Source organism: Ceratotherium simum, chromosome 28, assembly GCF_057802395.1.
Source record: "Ceratotherium simum simum isolate JZ-2026a chromosome 28, ASM5780239v1, whole genome shotgun sequence".
NCBI lineage: Eukaryota > Metazoa > Chordata > Mammalia > Perissodactyla > Rhinocerotidae > Ceratotherium > Ceratotherium simum.
Genome location: NC_141927.1, coordinates 15,402,730 through 15,412,144, shown reverse-complemented (window position 1 = coordinate 15,412,144; position 9,415 = coordinate 15,402,730).

The window sequence follows — 9,415 nt, the reverse complement described above, 5'->3', positions numbered from 1 at the left end:
GCCAAATGGTTTTCTTAAGATTGGCTGAACCAAGAACGTGCCCTTAAACGTTAAATTCTGTTAAGGTCCAGGATCTCCGCCACATCTTTTTTTACAAGTAGAAAAAGGTAAGTAAAATCTTGACCCCATTTTACAATGTTTTGGCCAGTGTTGACCCATCATATATGTCCTTGGCACGTGAGCAGTATCAGAATGAGGGGGAAAAATAATCTCCTTCAATGAGACACTTTTCTTCCCAGGGACAGTAGGTAGCAGAATGCAAAAAAGAGGAGCAATTAATTAAGATTATTGTACTGTTTGTAGAAATTACTCAGAGTTTAGCTGCCTTTTTTAGATTAAAAATACTTTTTTTTAAATAATTAAAATACATGGGGGCTGGGCTGGTGGTGTAGTGGTTAAGTTTGCGTGCTCCGCTTTGGCAGCCTGGGGTTCGCGGGTTCGGATCCTGGGCGCAGACCTACACACCACACATCAAGCCATGCTGTGGCAGCATCCCACATACAAAGTAGAGGAAGATGGGCACAGATGTTAGCTCAGGGCCAATCTTCCTCACCAAAAAAAAAAAAAAAAATCATGAGATGGACAGTACCTACGGGAAATGCTAGAGGACCATGGGAGGACCTCTGAAGGCTATGGGCGGAGGTGGAGATGCAGCTGAGCCTTGAAGGGACCCAGTGGCAGAGATAATGCTTTCTGTCTACCATTTCCCCTTCCTGGGCACCCAGTGAGATGGCATTTCCCTGCTTCCTCTGGCCACTGGAATGTCGATGATCATTCCAGGCTTGGCCTTTGAGAGAGAAAATAATGAGCTTCAAAAATGTATCTTTGGGGGCCAGCCCAGTGGAGTAGTGGTTAAGTTCGCATGCTCCGCTTTTGCGGTCTGGGGTTCACAGGTTCAGATCCCGGGCGTGCACCGATGCACCACTTGTCAAGCCATGCTGTGGCGGTGTCCCATATAAAGTAGAGGAAGATGGGCACGGATGTTAGCCCAGGGCCAGTCTTCCTCAGCAAAAAGAGGAGGATTGGCAACAGCTGTTAGCTCAGGGCTACTCTTCCTCACACACACACAAAATGTATCTTTGGGGCCAGACTCATGGCATAGTGGTTAAGTACAGCACACTCTGCTTCAGTGGCCCAGGGCTCGCGGATTCAGATCCCAGGCGCAGACTATACCACTCATCAGCCGCACAGCGGCGGCGGCCCACAGATAAAGTAGAAGAAGATTGGCAACAGATGTTGGCTCAGGGCTAATCTTCCTCAGCCAAAAAAAAAAAAAAAAGTATCTTTGTTTCCTTTCCTTGTTGGTCTTCCTGCCTCCATGCTTTGCCCTCAGTGCGCGGCCTCTGCCAGGCCTGGGCCTCTGGGCAGGATGCTTCTCAGGTGGTCTCTGCAGTCACAGCTCACAAGCAGACATATCTGTGCCTTCAAGTTGAGTAGAACATTCTTTGTCTCAGACCCCTAACAAAGCTTTCACCCAAAGGGAATTTCAGGGTTACATTTTTAGGCATGGAGATCTTTTACCTTTTCTCAAATCATATTGCTAGGGACCCACCTAGGCCTCCTCTGAGTAGAACTTGTCCAAATAGGAAGAGAGTGTTCAGTGCGGGGATATAAACCGGTTAATCCCATCCTCGCCCTGGAACGTTACGCAGCCGTCACACACCTCACCTCCTGGGTGACTGTCACGGTCACGAAGGAGCAAAGTCATGAACAGGAACATCCACCGACCCTCTTCCCACTGGTGCTGTGATACGTTCCTTTTAAAAGTAACGTTTATCATTTTTTCTTGTTGGAAAAAAACACATTTACCGTAGAAAATACTTTAGAACAGATAAGATGAAGAAAATTAAAACCATCTATAATCCAGTAACCCAATGATATAGCTTAGTGTGTAATACTTCTGGTCTTTTCCCTTTGGGTAAATGTGTAGTGCTTGTTTTGCCTTGTCTTACAAAAGAGGATCATATCACAATACTCTTTTTTCTTTTTATTTATTTATTTATTTATTTATTTATTTTTCCCCTAAAGCCCCAGGCGATAGTTGTATGTCATAGTTGCACATTCTTCTAGTTGCTGTATGTGGGACGCGGCCTCAGCATGGCTGGAGAAGCAGTGCGTCTGTGCGCGCCCGGGATCCGAACCCGGGCCGCCTGCATCGGAGCGCACGCACTTAACCACTAAGCCACGGGGCCGGCCCCACAATACTCTTTTATAACTTGCTCTTTTCCTCAACAATATATAGTGAATATTTTCTCAGTTTATCAAATATTTCTCTATGACCACACCTACATATCTGGAATAAAGGCGATTTCACCAGGGGGAGGGCCCCTGTGACAAGAAAGAATTGTCTGTGGAGATCAGGCCCCACTGGGGTGGGTTCTTGGGCCCCACGGGGAGCTCTGCCAAACCAAACAGAGGGCAGAATGACGGCAGGACCTGGGGGGCAAGGGGGCGGCCCACTCTTCTGGGAGCGGAAATGCCACAGGCCCCTAAGTTTGCCAGGAGGCCTGGCAATCAGCTTGCTGCTCTCATCCCCTTGCCTCCCTTTCAGATACTAGTCGCCGCTTCCGGAACGCAGAGTTTCTCCACTTTTCTTCAATTCTGCATCTGCGGCGGTGGGTGGGACGAGCGCAGCGAGGGGAGGGCCCCGCAGACCCCAGGCACCTTCGGAAGGCCGGGAGATGCTAGGCTAGGCACATCCTTTCTCTTTCTGGACCATGTTTCCTTCTGGAAAGAAAAGGTAAATTTAATCCTGCTGCACCTCCTAGGTGCGCTTTGCAAAATCCTTAGAAGGCAGTTTGCATTATGCTTCGGAAATGCAATGGGGGCCTCTTGGAGAATCGCAGCTGTACCAGCTTTCTGGAAGTTGCTACTCCATACTGAAGACAGAGGCGGACACCTGCAGCGTGATGCCTGCTTCGGAGGTGCTTGGGGGTTGTGATCTCGCCACAACTCAGCCCTGGTGCCACCAGAGCCGGGTCACTGCAGCCCAGCGCGGGCGGAACGGGCAGGGCCCGGCGACACGTGGCTGGAGAGGGTGCACCCCGGTGGCGGTGGCGCGGAGTGGGACTCGCTCAACCAGCGCGGGTTTCTGCAGGTTGTTTCAGCTAAGTACAAGACAGCCTTTTCGTTCGTCACAGCTGGCCTCCGATTTTAAAACATAAAAGCTCATTGTCCTGAAGTCACCCAGCCTGTCTGACCACTTTGGAAATTTCTTTCTGCTCCGCAGCCCCTGGAGTCAGTCATCCCACCTCGTCCCGGGGAGTGAGACAGTGTTCTTAATGCATGGGAGCTTTACCAGCGACCTCTCGAAGGGGCAGCCCTGGTTTAATTTTCCATGAGAGAAAGGGAGGCAACACTTGAAAGGTGGTCACCCAGCCGGGCTCAGACAAACTTGACTTTCAGAATAGTAAACACTCCACACCTGATAGAGGAGGAGGAATTATTAACCTGAGAAATAAAATATTGTGGTTAATAGTTGTGTGTATTGACAGACTCTGTCCTTTGACCAAACTTTAATGCAGGCTCCTCTGAGCCCCCTACTCCATGAGGCCTGATCTTGTCCCTGGAGAATCCTGTTTGAGCAAGAATCCTGCTAAATCAGTGTAGTGGAAATTCTCACTCTTGGTACCTGACCACCCTGGCTGCCTTCAGCAAGAATCTCCCTTACCCTGATGTTTCTTTCCACCCACTGAACCCCCCTCCCTCTGCTCCTTAGCTATAAATCCCCACTTTGTTGGAGTTGAGTTGAGTCTGATTTCTCTCCCACAAAACCCCATTGCAATAGCCCCGCTTGAACAAAGTCTGCTTTACTGTCTTGAACAAGTGTCCTGAATGATTTTTTAACAGTATCTCTGTGTATGTGTGTGTGTGGTAAAAGATCCATCATTCAATGATTACCTATTTTCAAAGAATTAGTATAAAATACATTTATTACAGGATGGCCTGGTGGTGTAGTGGTTAAGTTCACATCAGCTTCGGCGGCCTGTGGACCTACACACCACTCAAGTCATGCTGTGGCGGCGTTCCACATACAAAACAGAGGAAGACTGGCACAGATACTAGCTCAAGGACAATCTTCCTTAAGCACAAAAAAGAGGAGGATTGGCAACAGATATTAGCTCACGGCCAATCTTCCTCACACACACAAAAAAACCCAAAAAACCATTTATTAAACATAATTTAATCTTTCCTCCATGTCAGGCTATTGCACTAATTTCCTAAGGTAATCATTTGGAACATCTATAATTTAGATTTTAAATGTATGGTTGGTAAAGCTGTGCAGGAGTGAAGGGCTCATATCAGTCTGTAGAAGTTGTCTTGTTGATTTTATTCTTACAGCTGAGGATTCCTGTCGGCTTTTTCTATTTTTTTTTAAAGATTTTATTTATTTATTTTCCCCCCAAAGCCCCAGTAGATAGTTATATGTCATAGCTGCACATCCTTCTAGTTGCTGTATGTGGGACACGGCCTCAGCATGGCCGGAGAGGCGGTGTGTCGGTGCGCGCCCGGGATCCGAACCCGGGCCACCAGCAGCGGAGCGCGCGCACTTAACCGCTAAGCCACGGGGCTGGCCCCAACTTTATTTTTCAAAGCAGAAGCTTTAAACAGGTGGGCGTAGGCATGAGTCTCCCTCCGTTCATATGAAGGCAGATAGAAGGTCCTGGTCTCCTTTAGAGAAGGCGACAGCTGCCACCAAAAATGTCAGAGAGCCATCACACCAACCTGACGTTCCTGGCCCCTGGCTTTCTCATTTACACAATTATTTCACAAGAAAAGGGAGAAAAAGATAAGGACAAACAAACCAAAACAAAACCAAAGCTCTTGAATAACATTAGAAATAGCAAAGGCACCAACTCGCTACTCCGAAAATTATCAAGAGAATGAATTCAGTTAAAAAAAATCTCTCTTTCTTATAGAAACTATATTTTGGGGTAAATAGACCAAGCGGATGAGAAAAAAAAGTTTCTATACAGAATAATTCCAGCCAATAAATGCAGAATAGCTTTTTAAATTACATTTTGCAACTTCTAATTAAGTAACTGATTCAGACAATTGCCAGTGATGGATGTTTAGCTGAACCTTATAATAAAGGGATTAGGCTGTCATCCTCTAAACCCATTGATCAATCTTAGCATCACTAAAAGGGAGGCAACCAGACATTATGTGTGGCAACAGGATTAGCATATCATCTATGAGATATTCTTACCAAAAAAGGAAAGAAGGGACGGACTCAGGCAAGCTTTCATCGCTAACTCCCCGTCCACAGGAAATACACGGGATGGAGAAGCAAGTTAAAGGACGCCCTGGGGAAGCAATGAGCCAACAAAATGTGGACTGTTTTACACGACACTGACCCCATTTCTTAAACACGTCAATGATAAGGGATAAAAAGGGAGAAGGGACTGTTCTACATTAAATGAAACTTTTTAGACTTAAGAGACGTAATGATGGACCTTGTCTGGATGGTGATTCAAACAAACCAACTGTAAAAAGACTGCATAGTCAATCAGGAAAAATTGAACGTATATTGTGTATTAGACAATCCTAAGGAATTATTGGTAATTTTTTAGATGTAATAATACATTGTGGTTATGTTTTTTAAAAAATCCTTTTATTTATGGGTGAAATTATAGAAGACGAGAATAGATGGTAGATGGCAAAGTATTAATGGTTATTGAAGCTGAGTACAAGCATGGAAGTGTGGGTTATAATCTCTACTTTTGTGTGTGTTTGGAAATTTTCACGATAAAAAAATAAAATGAAATAAACATGGCAATCAGAAGGGGAGAAAATATTGTAGTTTGAGCAACTGGTGGTCCCTGACACCTCTGATAAAAATCATCAGCTATCATAGAGCTCCTCCCAAGTCATGTGTTTAAATAATTCAATATTTCATCTTGAATATAAGGCTTCTTATTTTTCTTGTTAAGTTTGGCATTTGGGATTCAGTCCTTTGTTGAGACGATGGTTGTTGATTAGGACCCAAGATCAAACATTTTTCAAACTACAATTCGTCAATCTGATGAGCATTATAAAGCTAAAAAAAAGACAAGCTTCATCCATAAATCCTCGAATTCCAACAGAAAAAGCCCTGCCCTCCAGAAGCAGCCGGGGTGACAGCAGCAAGCATTCTTTAAGTTGTAAGTGCGTTTCATTCCCCCCCAATTCTCTTATCACTGAATATGAACGTCTCGGGGAGGAAAACAACCCTAGCTTTACTCCACAGCGGACAAGTCTGTCTACGCTAAAAGCACTTGGCATGCCACGGTGTTGGGAGGGGTGGATGCCAGCCAGCACCCCCTGCACCACCTGGAAAGCTCTTCTTTGATTTGTTTATTTTACAAATTTTTACATGTCCTCCAAAACTCAGCTCACGTAACATTATCTATTCAAGGATGATGGAGATGCATTCCTATACAAGAGAAACACAGAATCATGTGATTATGAATATGAAAACAGTGCCGACGTTGCCCCTGGAGGAAGCCTGCCTCACTGCTGCTTAGTTGCTCACACGCTAGAATCATCTCCACTGTGGGTCCTCTCTATCTTTTACTGTCGTGTTTATTAGGGAAATTTTCAGACACACGCAAAAGCAGAGTGAAATGAGCCCCCAGGCACCCGTTTCCGGCCTTGAACAATTATCAACATTTTTCAAATCTTGTTTCATCTCTTTCTTCCGGACCTAGTTTTTTGTTTTGTTTTGTTTTCTGGCACATTGTAAAGCAAATCTCAGACATCCCATCAGTTTTCCAGTCTTGTACCCAATTCCACTGCATTTATCACTTTGTAGTGGAATTTGTTTACATGGCAGTGTCTCCTACTGGACCCCTGGTCTTCAGGAATAGGATCCTTGATGGCTTTAACAACCAGCATAGAAACTGGCCTATGTAGGTGTCAAAACACTTGGAATTCCATGTGTAATTAAGGGCAACAGATTTTCTGCCGTAGACTTAAGAACAGGTCTTAATTCACAGAACACATAATGCCTCAGTCATCAAATCCGTATTTAGCCAAAGACTCACTTACTTATGACCAAGCACTGAGCATCAGAATGGTGGCTGTGCAGGAGAGCACTTTGATTTGAGTCCCAGCTCCTCCACCACTTGCTGTGTCCCTGGGTATGGCAGATTGCATTTCCCAAAGATGGCTGCCATAATACCTCCTGTCCCATATGTTCTAGGATGTGGCCATTTCCCCATCAAGAGGTGGAGTTTATGTTCCCTCCCCTTGACTCTGGGTGGGCCATGACCATAGCTGAAGTGATGTTACGTGACATCCAAGGCAAGTCACAGAGGCAACGCAGCTTCCACCTTGCTGGCTAGAACACTCACCCTGGAGCTCTGTGCTGCCATGTAAGCAGGCCAACTACCCTGAGCCCGCCACGCTGGGAGGAAGCCCAACAACCACGTGGCAAGGTCCTCAGACTAAATGGAGAGAGACGCCCGGCCAGTCCCAGCCTGCTTCAGCTCCCTCGTCCTCACAACCCCCCTTATTCGGACCCAGCTACTGTCCGCCTACAATCACATGAGTGACCCCAAGCCAGAACTGCAAGGCCACGCCCTTCCTGAATTCCTGATTCCCTAAACCCATGTGAGATGGTGACTGTCATTTTAAGCATTAGGTGTTGGGATGGCTTATTCTGCAGTGATAACCAGAACACTGGCTCTCTGTGCCTTGGCTTCCACATCTTTAACATGGAGATAGTAACAGTACCCACACCACACTGGGCTTTTAGGGGTATTAAACGAGGTAAGCACATAACCGTCCGGCACACTGTAGCACTCAGTAAATGTCGGCAATTATCATTTGGGAAACGCACATCATTAGAAATCTTGACCATTCTAATAAAGATAATATCTGCAAGTTCCCATTTGCCACGCATGCTGGTAGCTCCTGGACAAGGGTGTATTCCATAAATGAAAAATCAACTTCAAGGGTGCTATGAGTTTTGCATTCTTTCAATGACTGGGGAGAAAAGAGAACTTAAAAATCTCTCGGGCTATAATTTGCATGGGGTATGTATCCTGAAATGCAGGAGGGCTTGGCAGTGCTGACTCTGGTCCTACCTCCCTCTGGCAAAACATGCTTCAGAAAGCAGAAACAATGGGGCCTGTGATCACTTTCTCTTTTGTCCTCAGGCTTAAGTAAATTGAGTGGAAGGGAAAGATTCTCATAAATTTGATCTTTGAGGAGAGCCTGAAAATAATTAAACCATAAATTTCTTTTCTCTCTTAAGAAAACATGGATTTTACACTCATTTAGTGAATTTTATGCAGCTCTTCAGTAGATGTGTCTGAGAATGGCACTGTCTGCTAAAATAAAAGATGGTTACAGAGTTAACCAAAAGATGGCATGAGTACCACTTGCTAGAAATATTTCAGAACAAATCTGTAAGCATAAAAGATATTTAAGAATATTGGGACAACAAGATAAAATGTGAAATTTGTTTTCTTATATATCAATGCATAGGATCAATGATTTTTTTACTTAGCATTCATTTATAACGTGTTAGTTGGAGAGGATGTATGGCATGGAAAAATGGGAAGGGACAAGATAAAGTGCACATTTCTCTTTGGTATCATGGATTCATTTAACAATCTCTGATCACTGACATTCCACATAACTGCTTCTTGAAAATTTTAGTCACTACTATTTATTCACTCTACTGTTAAATAGTATAACCCATCGCTAAGTATTTTTTACATTAGGAGTCGGGACACTTTAGGTTCCTTTCTGGGGTTTTATGTCAAGAGGGGGGCTTCAGAAGTATTTGCTGGGACTATGTGGACCCTCCCCATTAAAAGGGTGAGCTCAACTTTTCCACTTGCTGTGTTTTTTCCTTAAAAGCACTCCCTCTCTCATTGCAATGCCAACGTGGAAATTACAACTCAGAATTCTTAACAGCTATTATTAGGGACAGTACCAACTGGAAGACTTTTTATATTCTGGGTGGAGATAAACATGGGCCATGAAAGAAATGACTGAATTAAAACAAAAGTGAAGAGTCTTTCCTTCAAGTAACGTGAAAGACATTAAAAAAAATTCAGTGTAGAGTCATGCTCCCTACAACCTCCTAAAGAAGAATTCAAGGAAAGGAACCTAAGACTTGATCAGGAAAACTGAGTTGAAATTTTAAGTTGAACTTTTAGGATCATAAAAATAGAAAATTAAGCAAATTAAGAATTTTTTTTCTCCCAAAGACATTATCACCCTCATCCTCTTGGTGACACTTGACACTCTGATTACCCACTGGTGTTACTTTGATGTCATACAAGTCACACTGACATCAATGTTAATAATTTTGAAGTGTATGTCAGAGACCCATTTGTTCTAACACGGACTTCGTGTTTGACAATGGCAATGTTAGCATGTGAGATCTTTATTACACAAGCATCAGACCTTTGAATTTATC